General features: G+C 49.0%; 1 long non-coding RNA gene across 1 annotated transcript; it reads right to left on the reverse strand.

The window, feature by feature from the left end:
* Nucleotides 1-6,616: 6,616 nt before the first annotated feature.
* Nucleotides 6,617-18,318, reverse strand: LOC118974428 (uncharacterized). Its single transcript, XR_005063894.1, has 3 exons — nucleotides 18,283-18,318; nucleotides 7,815-7,956; nucleotides 6,617-6,750 (listed from the first exon to the last, which is right to left on the reverse strand). It is a non-coding gene; the product is annotated as an uncharacterized LOC118974428 (long non-coding RNA).
* Between the last annotated feature and the right edge of the window lie 3,312 nt (nucleotides 18,319-21,630).

Below are 21,630 nucleotides of genomic sequence, written 5' to 3' on the forward strand. Positions count from 1 at the left end.
GGGTTGCCCTCCCCACCCTTCCTTCTCTACCCCCCACCATGTGCCTGCTGAGTGCAGAGGGACTCGGTGGTCTTCATGGTCCCAGCTGCACGTGCTCGCACTGAGGTGCGCACCTGATTTCAGGAGGGCCAACCCAAGTTGCCAAGGACGTGTCTCTTGAATGAATGATCTGGCTCAAAAAGATGATTGGGGACAATCACGCCCCTTCTCCTAGGAGTCCCAAATAAAGGGGCGCAGATGAAAGGTGCCCTTTGGGAACAGATCCTTGAGCTGCAAATCAAGTAGAGGAGAATAAAGCAGCTATTATCTGGTCATGCTCCTACCTAAGTCCTGGGGACCCACGGGAAGTGGCTGGGAAGGAGAGAACAGCACACAGGAGGAACGAGGAGAAGGCACAAGTGAAAGAAAAACCAGCTAGAGTGCTTCACGTAGGCCAAGTGCGGGACTAAGACCTCTACGTGAACTTACTCATTCTCATAGCAACCCTATGCGATGGGTTACCCTCATTCTACAGATGAAGAACCCAAGATGCAAAGAAGTTGTGCCCAAGAGGACTCACAGCGAAGCCACGATATAAACTGAATAGGCTCCGGGTAGAACAGGGTGCAGCCAAAATGGGGAGCCCAAAATAGGGATTTGGAATGGGGACCAGAACTCAGGGTGCCCAGGAAATATTAGAAAGTTGTATAAGGTGTCCTCAACCCTGCCCCGTGCCACAGGTGTGAGTTGGGGGAAGGGACACAAGGAGCAGGAACATGCAGAGCAGGTTTGTAGAGCAACAGCTTTGCAGCTAATCCCTGGTGTGGTCATTTAACATATCTATGGCCTTTAACTGGTTGCATAGATATGTTAAATAGCTGTGGCCAGGTTCTGAGCCAGGAGGATGGAAAGGGACTTCCCCCTCACCAAGATGTAACTGGGGCCAGGTCCCCCAGGTTACAACGCCTGCATGAGAGCTTGGAGATGATTGGCTCCATGCCATGAAGCCTCACCTGCCCAGACTCACGATGGCAGCCCAGTAAAGCTGGAAGGATATGGGAGTGCTGGCAGGTGTAGCTGATTGTGGGAGGAGTCGGAAATGGAGCTGCAGAGGAGGATTGGCGCAGGGATTTAAACCGAGATGTGGCAGCCATTGAGGAGAGAGCCACGTGGCTTTGGCAGAGTGAAGAACCCCTCGCAACTTTGCCTGAGACACGCACTTCTGGCAGAATGGGGAACCCTGCAGCCATGTGAAAAGAGGGAACCACACAGCTTTGGCCAGAGTAAGGACCATGAAGCTTCAGGGTGCTCCCTTTTGCCACGTGGCCTGGGAAGCAGGAGAGACTTTGCCTGGAAGAAGGGAGAAAGAAGTCTTGCCAGTAGGCCATGAGAAGGTGCCACATGGCTTTGGATTAATTAAAGATCCTGCCTGGCCAGTGGCACAGCTGATGGTGCCAGCAGCCTGGATCACTTGCGTTTGCTTGTTTTCCAGAGTTACGGTGCCCTGAATTAGGGCAGGGGGGAAGGAAGCGCTGTGGGTGTCTGTGGGTATCCAGAAGGACTTTGACATTTTAATGAAGACATTAGGTCGCTACTTGAAGTCTGTATAGCATTAAATAAACATTCCTTTCCTTTTCACAAATCTGGCACTGAGAGACGTCTTTCCTAAGGTGGCGGACAAATGGACCGAGTGGGGGTCTTTTCGCTAGTAGTATATCATACCCCCCTTGGCCCTGTGTGTGTGTGGGGGGCATGTTCTGTAATAGTTTTTGGTGTCCCTGGGTGGGCCAATAATTGCCCCCCCCCTTGGTCCCTTGTTCTGTAACACAGAGGCCTCGCTTTTAGCCACACACACTACTGCTTCCTGCACCTGAGACGAGAGGTGCTGTCTGCGGGTCTGGCAGCGACCCCTCCTAAGCTCTAGCACTCACGCTTTGTTGGAGTTCCCGAGATCACCTGAGCCTACCTGAGGCACCCACAGTGGGCTCAGTTCCTGGCAACTGAAAAAAGAAACGGATCCAAACCAAATGGGAACATTTGAGCTTTCCAAATGGGAAAGAGTGGAGATGCTAACTAAGAAGAATGGGTCGTCGATGGAGCAGGCCTGCGAGGCAGCACAAGGGGATGGACCAAGGGTGAGGGAGAGATTTTTCTTCTCCCATGGCCAGGACCATCAGGCTTAGTTCTACCATCAGGTGCCCACAGTGCCACATGGTAAGTCAACTAACCACACTAACAGGGATTACATATGATCCAGTCGCTACGACCTTCCAGTGGGCTCAGCCACTGATACAATGGCTGAAGCTGGGTCTGCATGCCTCCTCCTGTCTGAGCCTTAGTTTCTCCGTCAAGAAAATGGGGATGATGGTCAGGACTGGAGAGACTCTGGCTTGCCGGGACCGTGGGGATCCTGGGGGAGAGCGGGTCACCGTGATGGGGCAGACCCTGGGTGCTGGGTCCCATTTTCCAGAGACGGTCTCCGAGGCGGGGGGTTGAGAGAAGAGTATCAGGGAAGGCTGTCGGGATAACACCTGCCTCTGGGACGGACAGCCGGACTGAGCCCCGGGGGAAGTCACAGCGAAGGCGGCAGCCGATTCCACGGGGCACCCGAGCAGGAATGCATCTCAGAGGTGTCTCAGATGGAAACACGGCTGTGCGCTTGGGCTGCACTCCCACGTGGAAGTCCGTGGGCGTAGGATGACTTACCCCGCCGTACAGGGTAGGGTGAGACCCGGCTGTGGCAGCTTCGGGAGGCAACACCTCCCTCAGGTGGGGGATGAGTGCCTCGGCCCTGGTGGGGGTTTGGGAGGCTCACCGCCTCAGCCCCTGCTGCGCGCTGGGACCGAACCCAGCCTCCCGGGGGCCCAGTAACACAGGAGCGCCTGGGCTTTGGGAAAGATGGGCCAGGGAGGGCTGAGGGGGGCCAGGAGGTTACAGAAGGTTGTTCGCGCTGATAGGATTTCACGCTGTCCCCGCTCGACCTGTGAAACTGCTGTGTGTGTCTGGACGTGTGTGGAAAAAGTGAAGGGATGGGCTCCTGTACCTCCTATGAGGCCAAGAAGCCCAAGGAGCTTAGCAAGGAGTCCGGGAGAAGCTGATGGTAATGAGGCAAGGAAACCAGAGGGGGGCCATGGAATTCGAGTTTGGGCCAAATTTAACCTACTCTCCAAAGGACAGAGAGGTCCACGTGGGTCACATGGGACAAGAGCATTTTACCAGCATTCAGCTGGGTTCTGTGGATTTCAGACGTCCAAGAGCAAAACAGAAGGAAACTGCTGGCTGCAGTATGTGTGCTCCCAGCTCCCAGCTCCCAGCTGGGCTGCTGAGAGTTACTAAGACTTTACTAGGCCTGAGCCAAGGGCACAGGATGAGATTTGTGAGAGGATAAGCCCCCACCCAGAGCAGAGCATCCTCAGTTCAGGGGTCAAGGGACTATTATCAACTAAACCCCAAAATTCATATGTTGAAGCCCCAATCCCCATGTGACTGTATTCACAGATAAGACCTTTAATGAGGTCACAGGAGTGGGACCCTAACCCTGTAGTATTGGTGTCCTTATAAGAAGAGTTAAGGTGTTATGATCTCTGTAATCATTAAGCTTATGATACAACAAAAACAAAGCAAACAACCGCCCTTACAGTGGGCTCCACATTCAGTGGCCGGTGCACTTCTAAGGAGAGGAAAGGACACGGAGACACAGTGGGAAAGGAAGGACCCGAGAAGATGGGAACAGATTGGGGTGATGCCGCCACACACCCGGGGACGCCAGGAAGCTCGAGGCACAGGGTTCTTTCCGAAAGCCTTTGGAGGTGCAGCAACCCTGCTCACACCTTGATTTCAAACTAGAATTAGCATCTACAATTAAAGAAAAGAAACTTCTATTGTTTTAAGACAAAAAACGCACACGCCTCCCTGTTTCCGGGGCTTGTTTGCTTGCTTGTTGGCCTTTGCCAATGTCATTGACCTGAACTCGGCTTTCAAAGAAAATCTGTTTCACTATAATTCTTTTGATTCCAGTTGGAACTTGCATAAAAAGTATGATCCAATTTAAGAAAATGTCCAACACCCAAATCAAAACTGAAAACCAGGAAGGTGAGAGTTTACTCTCGGGCCTCCTTATCTGAAAAATGAGGCAGCTGCACTAGATTTGTGGTTTTTTTAAAAATAAATAAATTTTTTTTCAAATCCCACAAGCAGCCTTTCTTCATAAGGAAGCAGCAACAAAGGAGCTAACTCATGAGCTGAGTGAGCTGCTTAGGTAGAAGGGGAGGGGTGAGTTCCAGAATCCTGCCCACCAAGGCCGGGCTCTGCGAAGTGGGGTGGAAACCATTGTATTGTCGTCTTCTAAGTCCCTCTCCAGCCTCCCATGGTCGAGGAGCCTCCTGTGAGGAGTCAGTGTCCTCACACCCTGAAGTAGTCCTAGCCAGTCCTCTCCTCCCCACACAGCAGGGAGAAGATAAATGGAAGAAGGGAGGGGAGGAGGGAGCTAGGGCCCAATGCAGCGCCGTCAGCTCCTCCTAAAGGCATCATTCCTCCTGGTGACACCCCACAGGAGAGGGAGGCCCAGGTGTGGAGAGGCCAGGTGAGGCAGCCTGGCTGAAGTTCCCCCACAGGAGAGCAGGAAGAGTGGGCCCAAAATGACAGAGAAGGCACAAGCCGCAGATGGAAACTCCACTCCCCTCCCCAGACAAAACTGTTCCGGGCTGCGTATGTTATCATTATCCTTCCTCCTGGCTCTTCTCCAGGGTCAGGAAGGAGTAAAAGCATTTACCTCCTTTGTCTAAAACTAGTCTGCCAGCTGTACCCTGCCCCCTCGGGGACATTCCTGGTTGCCTCTCCAGCCCCTTCCCTGTCTCCTTCTCCACCCACATCTCCATGCATCAGGCCAATGTGTGGAGGGTGCCCTCCCCTCCAAAAGAGTGAAACAAAACTCTGAGTAAAAAGACCTTTTACTCATGTTCTCCACCATGTCCATAGCATTTTGAAGGAGTGCCTATAATTGTCATCTCCATTCTTTACCTTGTATGCATTTTTTAAATATTAGTTTCTGTGTTTACATTTCTGGAGTCCTTGCTCTTTTCTTGATGTGCATGGCTTCATTCTCTGTTGCATCACTTATCGCTGAGGCTGCCTGCAGAGGCTTCAACTTGCTGGGGCTCTGTTGCAGATGGAGGAGCCCCCGCTCTGAGGCCTGCCTATGAGCCCTCCATCAAACCTGAGCCCACCAAGCTCACCACCAGACCCCGTGTTGTTGGATGCTGCAGCCTATCTCTCTCCCTCTGTCTCACCAGCACCTCAGCTCTGTACCCAGCTGTCCTATAACCTCTCTCCAGCTCCCTTTGTCCTCTCAGTGAAGAGCAGCTCCCTGGTCATCCCGTCAGAGGAGCTCATATAAAATGAAAATTCCACCCTGACTGATGTGGCTCAGTGGTTGAGTGTCAGCCTGGGAACCAAAGGGTTGCCAGTTCGATTCCCAGTCTAGGGCACATGCCTAGGTTGCAGGCCAGGTCCCCAGTGGGGGGCATGCAAGAGGCAACCACACATTGCGGTTTCTCTCTCTTTCTCCTTCCCTTCCCCGTCTGTCTAAAAATAAATAAATAGAGTCTAAAAAATAAAATGCAAATTCCCTGGGACCACCCTACAGTCCCTAGGGTGGGCCTTCAAACTGTGTCTGTAACAAGCTGCCCAACCCAGGCGTTTCACATGCACGGTGACGTCTGAGAGCCGCAGGAGGCGCCTGGAATCCTGATTCTGCTCAGTATGCGTGTGTTTGTTCTGGGTGTGTGTCTTCGACATTCTGTATCAGATCCCTTCGCTGTTGGGCCTCTGTCTGGCAGCCCAAACTGGATTTGCTTGCATGCTGGGAATGCAGACCACAGGGAAGGTTGTGCCTCCAGGCACTTGTTGACATGGAGCTAAAAATGTAACTGTAAATGCACCAAGTTTAAGATCCAGCTGTTCCCACCCTCATGCATACTCTTGCCAGTCAGTTTCTTCCTTCTTTGACCTCTGGATGTCACAAACAATCCAGGTTTTTCTCATTGCAGGGGTGACAGCAGGCACAGCTCTGAGGTCCTCCAAGTACCAGCCAACAGCTCTGCTTGATTCCAGACTGCAGGCCTCAAGAAAGCTCTCCTACCCTGGCCCTGCCTGCCAGGGGTGGGGGCTGGCAAGGGTGGACGCTGGGGTCCTGCCTGCTGCCAGCCGGGCTTAAGGCAGTACAGTGCCACCCTTGGGAATTCCCTAACTCAGGGAATGGGGATTCCCTAACTCAGCAACCCAGCAGGTGATGGAAGAATGGAGAAGACTCTATACCATTTTTTATGAGGTCAAAAACCCTCACTTCCCCCCTGACTTTCTCAGACCCTGAAAGAAGAGGAAGATGTGCATGAATTGCAGACTTTACAGCCGGACTCTCTGTCCCTCTCCTTGCAGGGTAATGAGAAAGGTACAAACAAGTAGTTGTAATATTTTCTATGTACCCTGGCTTAAGCCTTTGCCAATCACTCACAGTACTTAGACCCCTGAACATAGAGTCATGTGCTAGAGGTGCTGGAAGCTACAGTAGGCACACCTTCATAGAGCATCCGTTTCATTCAGGTACACGTAATTAAAAATATAGACATGAACACACCTATGTTACAGAGTAGAACGCACACTCCACATGGATTTTTAAGGTTAAACAAGAGGCTTCAGAGGAAGTTGTACTGCTGTAGGAAATTCTGGATCTGGGCAAAATCACCAAGGTTATGGCTTCTGAGGTTGGGGCACCTGGTGCAAACATTGCCAAAACCATGTTTTAAGTGAAAGCAATTAGGCTCAATGATGAGAATAAGTTTTAAGAAACTTTGAGGTCCTGGTTGGTTGAGTAAGAACATCTATACTTTATTCTGGGGTTTGTTCATTCATATATTCATTCATTCATTCATTCATCCATCCAAACATCTTTCATCAGATCTCTACTAAATGCCTACTTTAGTCCAGGCACCATAGAAAGCGCTATGCTAATTACTTTGGAAGAGACTCATCCTAAGAGTGTCAGACCCAAAGAGAATGAGGGAAAAATTGTGCTTGAAAAACCAGAGTAGAGGTTCCCCATGATGGCCTGGGGGACTTTCCCCGTGGCCGACCCCGGCCAGCAGAGTCTGCCTGCTTTCACGTGTCTCTGTTTTCTTAACTGTAAGGATGGTTACAGTGCGAATAAAAAAGGAGAAATATTTTGAAATTAAAAATGCTCATAAGTGCAAATCAATCTAAGTTATGAGCATAATTTATTCCTTCAATAAATATTAACTGAGCCCCTATGCATGCCAGGATTTGTGCTGGGTACAGTGGAAATGACATAGTTGGACCCAGAAAGAACCTGTGCACAAAGGAAGATTGGCAAAGACAGCAGATATACAAATGGGATTGTCTTGAGGTGCAGATGGAAAGACCCGTTGTCTTAAAACACCAGGTGCTATGAGACTTCTGAAGGGGAGAGGCGATCTGCCCTATACAGTCACTACTGATGCAGTTAATCCTTATTCTCCTGAGATTTCACAATGTTTCTCTGAAACACTGTAACAAGAATGCAAGCTACACCAGGAAGGACTGAGAGCAAGAGGGTGCATCAACTGCCGTCATCGATAAGGTCTGATCAGCTCAGACCTGTGACCACGATGCGCCTGTCGTGCATGCATGAGACAAGGCACTAACCCTGTCTAGGAAGCATGAGCCCATCCAGGCGCCGCATGTGTCTGTGTGTTGCGTTGATGTAGTTGGAGATAAACGTGGGAAGACAAGGCCCACTGGATTAAGCCACCAATGGTGAAAAGAAATAGAGATGCAAATACCCGGTGAGTCAGTTGGCTAGAATGAAAAAGGTGGAGACCAAGGAGGGCTATCACATACGTGTGGCCCCCGCCTCCTCTCAGTTTCCCTCCATGGACTGCTCCCCAGCCAGAAGCACCTGGTAAGCCTTGCCTTTTCTTGGCCCTAGAGGGCGCCAGAGAAAGAAGGTATGCATGAGCGAGTCCATGGTCATACTTGGGAGATGACTTCACACACATACCAGTCCTGACTTCATTGCCATCTCTGAGTATGGAGGGCAACCCGGCAGGAGTGCTATTAAGATAAGTGCTAGAGAGCAGAGGCAGGAAATCATACTGACAGTTGGTCTGAAGGGAAGGTGTATTACCTGCTAGGGCTGCTGTAACCAAGTACCACAGACAGGGTGGCCTAAATAACAGCTTATTGTCTCACAGTCCTGGAGGCCAGACGTCCGAGATTAATGTGTTAGTGGTTTTGGTTCTGGCGAGAGCCCTCTTCTTGGTTTGCAGATGACCTCCTTCTTGTGTCCTCACGTGCTGAAGAACAAACAGCAAACTTTTCTCATAAAACCCTAATCCCATCTTGGGGGCTCCACTCTCACGACCTAATTACTTCTCGGAATCTCCACCTCCTAATCCCGTCACAAGGAGGGTTGGGATTTCAATGCACGCACAAAGTAACCCTGTCAGCAGGGTTACTTTCTCCTGAGGCCTCTCGCCTTGGCTTGTTAGATGGGCATCTTCTGCTCCCAGTCCTCACATGGTCTTCCCTCTGTGCATGTCTAATCTCTCCTTATAAGGACACCATTGTTATTGGAGTAGGTCCCCCCTAATGACCTTACCTCAATGTTATTACCTCTTTAACGACCCTCCCTCCCAACACAGTCACATTCTGTGGTGCTGGGGGATAGGACATCAACAAGCAGATTTGGGGAGAGGGCAAAATTCAGCCCATAAAAGCAGTGTTTTCTTAACTTTGTTTAGAATGAAGCAACTGGAGAAAATAGAACCACCCAGCTTACTGTGTGGAATGTCATAAAGGCATCATCAGGGCCTGCTATGGAGGATAAAAGAAAGGCACAACTTGGTCACTTTGGGCCAGGACTCCAGGACTCCAGGAGTGACCAGCTCTTACCCCAGCGTCCTCTGCAGCAGGGTTGTGCTATGGACTGAATCTTTGTGTGTGTATTGACGTTCCAACCCTCCTTGTGACGGTATTAGGAGGTGGAGATTCTGAGAAGTAATTCGGTCTTGAGAGTGGAGCCCCCATGATGGGATTAGGGTTTTATGAGAAAAGTTTGGTCTCTGTTCTTCTGCACGTGAGGACACAAGAAGGAGGTCCTCTGCAAACCAAGAAGAGGGCTCTCGCCAGAACCAAAGCCACTGACGTATCTTGGACATCCCAGCTTCCAGAACTGCAAGAAATAAATATTTGTTATTGAAATCACCCAGTTGGGGGTCATTTAGAGCAGCCCAAGACAGATGGCAAGGATTCTAGGAGTGTGATGACCCAGCACACATGTGGAAAGGAGGAATTTCCTCAACCACAAACTTGATCTTCAGCCCCATTACCCAGTGGGTGGAGCTATCTGCACATGGCAGCTGCGTGGGGCCCTGCAGGGTCTGACCTCTGGAGTAGAGACCATAATGCTTCCTCTTCTTCCCCAAGAACAAAGTCTTGTTGCCCCCTGGCCCTCGAGTAAGCCCCCTTCTTTACAATGCGGTGCTACCAGGACACTACGCAGTCTGGTTTTGAGATCTCATCACTAAGATGGCCCGAGTCTCTGAGAGTCAGTGGAGAGGAAGCTCTCGCTGATCTGGCAGTGGAGTTTTCCTCGGTCCTCACGCCGGAGGCATTTGTAGGGCTGGTAGCAGCTCTGTGCAGCTCTAATTGGGTTTCTGCAAACCCACTCATTTTGCAGCCCACAGGAACCGCTTGGAGGCGGGATCTGCTTTGATCTATTATCAAAGAAGGTTTTGCATTTACATGGGAATGGCTAATACTAATCATATTGCTATTTGGGAGAAACTCAGAGATTTAAAATGATAATGTGGTATCTTGAAACACCTCGCATTAAACAAACAAACACAAAATTCCCTGTTTCATTCTTCACATAAACACCAATTGAAAGGTGGGCAAAGCATCCAAGGTGCCTATGCAAGTTTCCCTCCACTTCTCTCATACAAGGTCCTCTGTGCCCCTGTGCGCCCACCTGGCCCATAGCTGCCAGAAAGCTGGGGATGCCTCTTCCCTCAGAGGCCCCCAGCACAGGGCTCTGCACATGAAGGACCTTTGTTTCAGAACGAAGTTTCTTTCACATTCCACTGCAACCCAAAGAGTAGAATTCGAGGCAGAAAACTGAGTCTGAATCTAAGTACTACCCCTCACCAGCTGTAAGGGATTAATTTGGGCACACTTTTAACCTCTGAGTCTACACTTTCTCATTTGTAAAATGGGAATATAATATATTGACCTTCCTCCGTGGTGCTTTTGTGAGAATCAAATGGAGTAGCGTAGGTGGAGGTACTTGTGTACAATAAAGCATCAAATATACAGAAGACATTTTTTGGTTTTGTCACCCAGCATCTTTACCTCTCCTTCTAGCACCAGCATAGTGGTTACATTACAACCTAGTTTCCTCTGGGCAACCAAACTCATCCCACTCTTAGTCCCTGGGCTGCAGGTGGACTTGACCTTTCCTTTTATTCCGTTAGACCAGTGATCTTCAACCTATTTCACCTCATGGCACACATAAACTAATTACTAAAATTCTGTGGCACACCAAAAAATACAGTTTTTGCTGATCTGATAAAATAGGTGTAATTTTGAGTATGTTACAAAAATAATAATAGTAATTGCTTACTCTTTTTGTTCTGAGGTGACTTTTTAAAAAAACAGGCACCTATATTTGTATATAAGGATTTCTGGTACCAAAAATTAACCAATTGGACACAACCTTATCATGCGATGTGGCCAAAAGATACAACCCTGTGACCTATATATTTATGGTTCAAGACAGGGCATTCACACCAGACAGCTATTAGCTGTTAGCTGTGTTAGCTGTTGTCATTTTTCTATTTGACAATCTGAGGGAAAATCGGTCATTGCTCCTGACTAGTCAGGTATTGCATGTTTTAAACATTCTTGTGGCATACCTGTTGAAAATTGCTGCTTTAGACCATCCAACAATTTTGCAAACACCTAATACTGGAGTTAAACCCTCTCTGCTTTGAGTATCTAAAGTGGTTTCTGTGTTCTACCAATGAACCCTGCCTGGTACGGATGAGGTGGTTACTTGGTGGAAACCCACTTGGACCACGGACAGAATCAGTCACAGAATTGTATTCAGACAGTTGAGAAAGAGAAACTAACTCTCTGATGGACTCGGAGGGCAGAGCAGTGGGCAGCCATCTTGCTGTCACAACAGAGCTTGTCTGAGAAAATCGTCAACATGAGGCCAAGCCCGAAGATGAGGGAAGCCTGAGCTTGACACTATTTCCGTAGCTTAACCAAGCCTACCCTGTGCCACACCTCCCCTTGCATGTCCAGTTCCATGAGCCAATGAACTTCTCCTTCTGACTAAGACCATTGGAATGGGGTAGTCCGTCATTTGACCAAACACGATTTATCAGGAATAATGACAACCATGAGATAGAAACCAAGGGCAGCAGGGATCAAATGGCTGTAGATTGCATGTTCTCCGCCACAGCGCCACAGGAGAATCACTGGGGGGACATTTTACCAGATACAGGTGAACGGGCTGGGCCTGGGCCTCCGAGGTGCCCCGAGGGACCCCTGTCAGCCTGGGGAATTCTGTCCGGGGAGGTGTTCTTACAGGCGCCACTGGAGAGTGGGGCTGCTACAGGCCAACCCACCAGGAAGGGGAAGCAAAGAGGTGGGCATTTCTTAAAAACACTTGAGTGTGTGAATCCCAGTTTCAGTCCTCAACATTATTTTTTACTTACTTTTGATTTTCTTCTTTTAGGTTTGAAAAAAAATCTTTGCATTAAATCACTCAGTATTGTAGTCACCAGATGAGAATACTATCAAGTGAAATACTTCAACACAGCTTGCATAAGCTGAAGCAGCTGGGCCATTTTTTTAAAAAAAATTGTAATAAATAAGTGAATATATAATCAATCCCTTGAGTGCTAGCTCTCAGCTCTGTCAGCTCCCAGAGCTGTGCTTTTTCATCTCCATCCTGTGCCCCCGAAAAGAAAAGCAATGTAAGGAAAAATGTTGACAGACTGTTCTCTGTGACGTCAACCAACAAAAAACGCTGAGTGGTTGAAGCTCCTTCCAGGAGGCATTTCTACTGTGGGTTTTGGTGGGTGCCGATTTAGCATAACCCTTCCCTTTCTGGAACAAATATTAACTATTTAATATCAAAAAAATGCCGGCAAAGAGAAGGCAAACGTTTTGATGTCCACAACGTGTATAAGACACAACACTGATGGAAAGAGCCCTGTGGAGCGAAGGGAACAAGCCCAGAACTAAATAGTGACCAAGCATTTCTGAAGGGCCTGGCCAGGGCTTGGGTGGGCAAAGATGAACCACTGGTTCTACTGGTTCAAGACATTCCCTGCCTGCAGAGAAACGGGCTGGGTGAAAGAGGACAATCATCGGATGGAGGGTTTCATCTTTGGGATCACACGAAAGTTATTTGAAGTCTTATCTGAAGAATGAGATGAGTGGTCAAACCAGCTGACTCTGAAGCATGAGTCACAGGATGGCCCTGAAGTCAGTTCCCAGAGATGACGTCTGCAAATGCTGTGAGCTCCTGGAATGCGTGCACAGCCTCCTGTGGCGCTACTTTGAAGGGGCAAATCCATTTCATAAAGAGTTCCAATTTGTCTACTTTCTGTTTTCGATTTTAGGCGCATATACAGTATAGGCAAAAAAAATCGCATGAATAATTTTTGGTTGATGGAATCTTTCTCTAAGATTAGCTTCCCCAAGCCCTCCCTCTGCGTGAATGTTCCTTAGGCCACATAGGTGTTCACATTAAGTGATACTGGCTCATTGCCCCTGCCCTGGCATCCCCTGGAAGTTTCCCCACGGCGTTGCTGAAGTCTTCTCCGTGTGAAAGAAGTACCTTCTGCCCCAGGACCTTCTGCCTAGGCCCCCTCACTGCCCACTGCTCCCTGTGAAGCTGTTGGTGACCATTTTGGCCAGGATTTCTGGGAGCACCGCCTTCCTCCTGAGCCCTTATCTGCCTTACAGATGTGAGGAGATGGGCCTTCGTCCCATCCCTGTGTTGTATGTCACCCTCTGGGCCTGGGGCTCCAAGGTCCCCATTGCAAGGAGCTCACTGACCTGCCTGCAGCTTCTTTCTAATTGCGCTTCCTCATCCATAGGGCGGGGGGCACAAACACCATAACATCCAGCCCCATCCCTACTCCCCAGGCTCTGAGTTGAAGTACACATCACCCCCTCTCTTTATGCAAACACACCCCTGAGTAACTGGCTCATGACTGCACTGGACAGTGCATCCCCACTGGGCTCAGCGGCTTCTAAAACAAAGATCAGGCAGGGCCTTAAGCAGTGTCCCTCCTATCACGTCTCTCAGCGTACGGCAGAGCTGACTTCAGGCCAAAGCTTACATTTAATTAACAGAATGGGATGTAGGCAGGACGCCACTGCTGTCCATTGAAAGGGTAGGGTCAGTGCCTGCAAGGGTCCGTACACGTGAGACACACCTCACAGACCCAGGGAGCCGGATGTTCCGCACGCTGCAAGGTCACTGGCAAGAAAAGGACCACAGATATTGTTTACATGGGATTCTTTTAGGGAGTTGACACTGAGGGGAATGCTCATACGCTGTTTCATAAGGCTGTAATGTTTCAATTCTTTCACAAAAAGGAAAGTTTCTAGCGTATAGGGTTATAGGGAGAATTAAACAAATTTCAGAATGTAAGGGGCCAAGTCCTCCCTCCTCTTCCTCACCACCTTTCCCCTTCTCCCAAGAACTTCTTAGAATTGTACATTTAATTTGAATATTTGAAGAAAATAACATATTCATACTAAAATAAGCATGAATGTATCACAGAATAAGATACAAACATTCACATGAATTTTTAAAATAGAGCAAGGGACTTAAAAGAAATTCCATCTCTTGCTCTGGGGCATGAACTCGTCTCCTTGGGGAAGCTTCAGCAGATGAGAAGTTCCCGTGTGGCCTTGGGAGGTCCGGGAAGCTTCGTGCCCAGAGCTGGCAGGATTGGCCTATACGATGGAGAAGCCGCTCTGAGGGCAGCATGGTGAGATGGGAGGAGCAAGGTTAGGTCCTCAAGCTCAGCCTCTGCATAATAATTGTTTGACTTGCCTCTTGAAACCAGAGCCACCTGTACGCCACAGAATCCACGTGCATTTCTCTTCGGGTCCCCAGCAAGACCTGTGTAACCTCAGGACAGTGAACCTCAGAAAGGCAGGGAGCTTTTGGCCACACAGCCTGAATTCAAGAGCAGGCCTGCTGAATCTCTCCACCCGCTGCAGCCTCTGACAATCTGTCTCTGTGTTCGGCACCCTCTGCATTCCCCGTTTCCAATACGGCAAGCTCCCAGAGTCCCTGTGGTCAGGCCCATCTCTGGGAGGCCACGATGCCTTAGCCACCTGGCTGGGTCCAGGAAGCTGCCACCGGATTGACGTGGCCCAGGACTGGCTGCTCTCACCTCACACCAGAAGAAAGTGACTCCATGACTTTTACAGATGGAGTCATGACAATCAGTTTCCAGTGGCTGTGGCTGATTCTGAAGAGAAATCGGTGTTCTCACACCGGGAGTAGAGATGAGTCTCCCATAACCCTGACAGCCTTGTGGAGAGGAGGGTGCACATGCACCCGCTCCTGCCCCAGGGTCACACCTTACAGGACACGGAGCTCCTCCAGTGCCCTTGTCTGGGGGGGGGGGAGGACCAGCAGTTCCCATCTGTGCCACTTTATGTGGTCCCCATGCCTGGGCATCGTAGCTGTGGCTTCTCCCACCACAGCTCTCCCTGCAGCCCAGGTGAGAGCGCACCCTTAGGGACTTTAAAGGCTTCTGCTGTTGCCGAGGAAACAGGGGGTCGAGGACACCGCCTCCCCTGATGTGTGCTGTGGGGGAACAGGAAATGGCGCCAGCCTTTCTTCCTCTCAGCCTTGCTTTCTGTTTCAAGTCTGTAGTCTGAATCTTTGAGTCATGCAAAAACAGTTTAGAACAAACAGCGAGAAACGAGTCTGTGAGGGGAATTTTCTGAATTCTAATAAGCCATTTTTCCCTTTATGGCAACAACATTGCTTGCAGGTTCCCAGTGGCCCCGATTTGTTTACACCTGGTTCCCTTCATGGGCTGTCCTCAAGACTGGTAGGTGTGAAGTTCCATGGGCGTCTAAGAGGTTTTTAGGGATGATTGGGAACATACTCCTGGGAGGCCTCGACAGTAGCTACACCTGACAGGCAGCCAGCCAACACTTATTTAAGAATCATCAGCTGTGGGCCAGGCATGGGGACAGGTGTTCAGGATGGTGTGCAGCTACGTGGACAAAATCTCTACCCTCTTTATGCTTAAAATCTAGGGGGAAAGAAAGACATTAAGCAATAGTTTCCAATTATATTGGCTATTAAGAAAGAGAAGAACAGGATGCTGTGGGCTCACATCAACTGGGCTGGGCGTGGGAGATAGAGTAAGCAGCCTTTTCTCCAAGGAAGTGGTATTTAAGTGAAGACCTAAAGGAGCCGGGCGTGTGGAAATGAGGGGGAGGGCTGTAGAGCACAGAGCTCTGCACTCACGGGGCGGGGGGCGGGGGGCGGCCAGCTTAGGTGGAAAGCCCTGAGGTCAGTGGGAAGGTGTGCTCGAGGAACTCTGGTAACCCAGATTCCAGAGCCGAAACAGCAGGGGAGGGAGGGTGTGGGGCTGGAGTTGAGGGATGGGGGACCAGGAGGCAGAGGCTGGGACAACACGATTGGCACTGGGCAACAATGGATGGGTTCTCGAAAGGAAAAGACACCATCAGATTGGCATTTTTAGAGGGTCACTCTGGCTGTTGTGGAGAGAAAGGGGCTGGAGGAAACAGGAATCAATTCAGGGAGAAGGTTGGACCGTTGCGCAGGTACCAACCCAAGGCCCGCGGGCCAAACCCGGCTGGCACCTTGTTTTATCCGGCCCAGCACCTTCTTTCTACCCAGCGGCAGCACCGAGCTCTCACTTAACTGTTAAGGAGTGGTTACATTTATACAGTCCTAAAATTACATTCGGCCCTTTGAAGGCAACCTCGAGGCTGATGTGGCCCCCAGTGAAAATGAGTTTGGCACCCCCTCCTTATATTGTCATGAGAAAGTCTCATCTTAGGAAAATTTACTGAAGAAGTTCATTATAATGGGTAAAATAATGATGTGGCCCCTGGTGAAAATGAGTTGGACACCCCTGGATTGCAATCGTGGCGTGGGGGAGAGACGGTGATGATACGCATTGGGGCAGTGGCAGAGAAGGTGAAAAGGGCAGGGATGACTCAACAAGAGACTGGGGAGTAATAGGGTGAAAATTCAGGGCTTGACTGCCCGCAGTGGGTATGGGAGAAAGGAGAGTTCAGTGGCACCCCTACCCTGAGGTTCCCTGCAGTTAGATATTAATTAGCTTTCACTGAAAAACTACAGTTCTCTGCTTTATGAGTAACCCCAGGCTCAATTACAGGGTGCCGTCCGCTGGATTTCAAGTCCCCTTAATAAAGATGGGGGAAGTGGGACACCTAGATGAAGGAGAAGACCAGCAAGTACATCTCTAACGTGTGGGCAGAGTCAGAGCCCTCCACTGGCTGCAGGCCCTCCCCTGCTGCCTGCTCCTGTTAATGGCCTTCCTCCAGGATTCCTTCTTAATAAAAATGAATTTGCAGAATTTTTGTGGTAAATGTTCTGCCAAGGAACGGGCACCACCGTGTTCTAAAGGCAATCCACAGCAGCAAGGGCTGGGCACAACTCTCCTGTTGCTGACGCTTGCTCTGGAGATGCAGGTTAGTGTCACTCAAAGCAGGGTGGGCTGACCTCGGGGAAAATTGTCCGTCTGGACCGAGAATGGTGCCAGGGTGTGCCAGTGTCTCCACCTTCTGACAGACCCCTCCTACCGCCGCCCTTTTCCCCCTACACTCTTACTTCCTACATCTCGGACAATGGAGGTAAATGCAGGACCACCCTCATTCCACCATAGTCAGGGTGAGTGTTTGCTGAGCACTATATCTCTTAGGATACTCTAGGTTGTAAAATCAAATTGGCTCCAAGAACAGGTATTAATTATATCATGTAACAGAGTCCAGGGGTGGGCTTCAGGGTTGTTTGCTCCAGCAGCTCAGCACTTGTATCAAGGAGTCGATTCTCTCTCTCTCTCTCTCCTCCACTGTCCAACGTGTCGGCTTCCTCCCGGGGCTAGTCCAGGATAAAGCACAGCTGACGGTGGCATCTGAGGAGAGCAGTGCTGCCCTCAGAGGCCTTCCAGGAGAGTAGGGAGGACCCTCTCAGAAGCCCTGGCACGCCTCTCCTTGCATCCCATGTCCTTCCAGAACCAGTCATTCATTGGCGAGAAGGCCGGGCTTCATCAGATGGGCTGAGACTAACGAGAGGATGGGGGTCACCTTGCCTTGAGTCACTGGGTCTGCGTGTGGAAGAATGGGTAGCTGGGCGAAACTGGGGTGTCTTTTAGGAGACACCCAGGGAGCAAGAGATGCCAGGTAGGCAACTCGCAGGGTCCGCCACAAGTTCTGACAGCGATGGGTACCACAGGGGCTATGGGGAGAGTTGTATTTAAAAATTTCTATATATTATAGACATTTTCAAACATACAAAATGTAGACAAAAGATGGAAACAAACTCTCATTCACATTGCCAAGCCTTAACAATGATTAACTCAGGGACTCTTTCACCTATTTCCCTGCCTGTTTCCTTCCTCTAATTATAAAGCAAATCCCAAACACCATATCATTTCACCCAAAATTATTTGGGTGACAAACAAAGACACTGTAGCCCTGGCCAGGTGGCTCATTTGCTTGGAATATTGTCTCATGCACCAAAAAGTTGCAGGTTCAATTCCCAGTCAGAGCCATTGCCTAGGCTGCAGGTTCTATTCCTGGTTGGCATGTGCACAGTAGGCAATTGACTGATGTTTCTCTCTCACATCACTCTGTCTGTCTGTCTGTCTGTCTCTCTCTCTCCCTCCCCTCCTCCCTCCCTCCCTTCCTCTCTTCTCTCTCTCTGTCTAAAATCAGTAAAACATATCCTCAGGTGAGGATTAAAAAACAAACAAAAAGGACACTTTAAAAACCAAACAATATCATTATCTCACCTAAAAAAATAGTTAATAGTAATTCCTTAACATCACCAAGTTATCTAATCAGTGTTCAAATTTCCTATTGTCTTATATGTGAGCAACATTGTTTTTACAGTTTTACGCAAAAGGAAGTGCTTAGACATCAGCCGATGTTTTATCTTACAAGATAAGGAGACTACAATCTAGAGATTAAATAACTTACCCCCACACCCTCAGATTTTACTGTTCATAATTTTATCCTGCCTTTTCTCCTGTGTATTTGAGGAAGGTGATTGCATAGTGAAAGACCCATGATTCACTCATTCACTCAGCAAATATTGGTTGAACATTAGCTATGGGCAAGGTACGTAATGAGGCCAGTGCAATCAACAGCACTTGGATCTATAATCAGAACTGAGCTTTGACTCTTAGGGCTTTTGCCTATGACGCGGGGCAAGTCTCCCCACCCCTCTGTCATGGTACCTGAAATCCGCAGGAGATGCACTCTCAGCTTAGGAACTTGTCTTGGGAGGTCCTTATGGATATTCACAATATTACTGCAGTAAATAGCTGTTCTTTTAGACTGCTCACATTGAACTCTCTTCCTATTTAGGAGGAATCCTAAAATAGGAAAAAAGTTTCCACATTTCACTACAGAAATGAAATTTATGGATGGCCTATCCCCACCTCCTGAAAGCTGGCAAGAAGCCCAGGACCTGGTGCTCCAACCAAATGTCGCAGCCCAGGACTGTCTGTCTTAAAGAAGTGGCACAAAGGCCCAGTTCACTGTGGAGATGACCCACAGGTGCTGTGGCCAAGTCAAGTCCAAGGGAGCAATGCCAAGTGTCCAGTCACCAGAGGTGGTGATAGAGAAGAAATTACCTCTGCCCACGCTGTGAGCAACTGCCTGTGCTTTCATGCAGTGAGCTTTCTGCTTACGTGCCTAGGGTCGCTTCCTGCTCTGTGCAACCAAGTTCTCTGACTAAGAGAGTCGGTTGAGAATATGAGGTCTGTGCAGAAGGTATCCAGCCATGTAATATGAAAAGCAAACATTTATTGAAGAAGATACAAGGTTCAAGAAACATTGTACATAGGACAATGATGCCTCCATCTCCCTTGCAGTAGGGTCCTGGAGACCTCACTCCGTTCTCCCAATTGCCATTAGCTGCCCCATCATATTTCCCTGAATCTCACCGATGGTCTGAAATCTCTTCTTTTTCAAAGGTGATTTTAGTTTTGGGAAAAGCCAGAAGTCACAGGGTGTCATATCTGAGCTACAGTGGGGCTGAGTCACCTGGGTGATTTGATATTTCACCAAAAAATGCTGTATAAAACGTGCTGCGTGAGCAGGTGCATTGCCCATAGCTGCACCTTCTGAATCATCCAAATAGTTTCCATGAAGGAATGTTCAAGCTTAATGCAAAACGTGATGCAGATTCACAGCTCTGCTCACTCAGTCATTTTGAATGTGATGGCCACCCACTACCCACGCTCACTCAGCAGCATCTACGGGGCTCACTGACTAGTACAGCAAAGTTGTCACTGTTCATGAATGCACATTCCTGTGTACTCTCCTTAGCTGCCAGGTTACATCTATGTTGTGTAAACTGTTCGTGTTATATTAACAATGGCTGGACTTTTTCCAGACAGACCTTGTAAGAATCTATAAACACATTCAGTTTTTTGCAACACTTTTTTTCTGATTAACTTATCAAATTAAACATTTGCCATCTATTAGGAAAGAAATGGAGCACAGGGTGGGGACATTTTGATGGGCACTGTCAGGTAACATAAGAGGTTCAGAACCTACTGCAAGGACCTCAGTCCAGTGTGGTGGCTATGGATCCTGGGTGCCTACAGGCTGTGGGGAACCACCACCTCCTTCCCAAATCTGCTGAAGGATGACACAAATGAGCAGCTCCGTGTTTCACAAAGATACGTGCAGAAGGAAGCAAGACATGGTTCCCTAGAACCCCAGATGGATAAACCTACTCTTCCCACACCAACTCATTACTTCTTGGCTTGGACTATGGCTGAACGCCCTCGGAGAGAGATGGGTGGGATGGTAGTGAAGATTCTAACTGGCTGCGGGGAATGGTGTTCCTCTCTGAGCCTGAGAGAGCTGGGAGGACCTGTGCTGTGCCCACTCCCTGGTATGAGGTAGGGGTAGGTGGTGTCTGGCCAAGCTCCCATAGCAAACAGCTCTGTTCCTCCATGCAGTCTTGCTCTCCCCTTAGCTGGGGTGTCTGTCAGGGTGGTCTTGGGTCTATGGCCCAAGGAACCTGGCTCAAAATGCCTAGGCTCTGGGCTTCCCCCATGTGCTCTTTCACCTTTTATACCAAGATGAAGCAAGACCACCCGCTTGCTAGAAAGAACTGCCCATCTAGCCTCATGCAGGAAGTTGCTTAATGAACTCCAGAATAATCACTTGCAAAACCGAGACTTCCTACATTGAATCTGTGGTTTCCTGTCCTTCCGAACGTGCTTTCTTCCCTCCCTTCCTGTGCCTCTCATTGCCCATGTGTCTTCCTGGACTCAGCTGCCCCTACCTTCCCTCTCCTTATTCTTGCCATACTTTCCCTTCACTTCACTCTGCTTTGACGGACTTCTTGTCTTCCTAACCCATACTCTTGTGTTCATGATCGTTTGATTTCTGAAAATATTTCCATTTGCAAGGGAGTTTGGCGGCCATCCTTGCTCTCTCTCCTGCAGGACTGTCATCTCTGAGGGTACCCCTATCTTTGGCCATCATCCCATTTCTCCCTGGTCCAATGCTGTCATGGTTGAATTATGTCTCTCTAAAAAAGATATGTGTGTCCCCAGTACCTCAGAATGTGATGTTATTTGGAAATAAAGTCATTGCAGATACAATTAGTTAAGATGAGGTTGTACTAAAGCAGGATGGGTCCCTACTTATAAGGACCCAATCCAACATAACCGGCGTCCTTGTAGGATGATGACCATGTAAAGACACAGACTCAGGAGAATGCCATGTGATGACAAAGGGAGAGGTTGGAGAAATACAGCTACAATCTGAGTCACCCCAAAGATGGCCAGCAACCACCAGAAGTTAGGAAGAGACAAAGAAGGATTCCACTACAGGTTGCCAGGCATTACACTAGCAAACTAGCAAAAGGAGGCATGACCCTGCTGACATCTTGACTTTGGACTTCTAGCCTCCAGAACTGTGAGGCAATAAATTTTGTTGTTCTGAGTCATCCAGTTTACGGCACTTTGTTATGGTAACCCTAGGAAAACTGATATGAATGCCGCTGAGCATATCCCAGGAACTATGTCTAAGAGCCTCTTCCACCACAACAGAGCTTCCCAAGTCACCAGTTTCTGCTGGAAAAGCTCCTCCTTCATGCTGATAAGGGTGATGTTTCCACACATGAAAGAGCTGTCCTGAGGTTTGAACTCTGTGACCCACAAAATTTGAGGTGATTTGTTGACCGTCACTGTCCAAATTGATTTTCCCCACCCTACTCCAGGAGCTTTTCCATCACACTCAATCACCTCCTAACACATTATATAATGCTATTATTGATTATATATTGCTTAATGCCTGCCT

The sequence above is a fragment of the Sturnira hondurensis genome, unplaced genomic scaffold (genome assembly GCF_014824575.4).
Source record: "Sturnira hondurensis isolate 20B ecotype Veracruz unplaced genomic scaffold, ASM1482457v3 Scaffold0019428, whole genome shotgun sequence".
Taxonomy (NCBI): Eukaryota; Metazoa; Chordata; class Mammalia; order Chiroptera; family Phyllostomidae; genus Sturnira; species Sturnira hondurensis.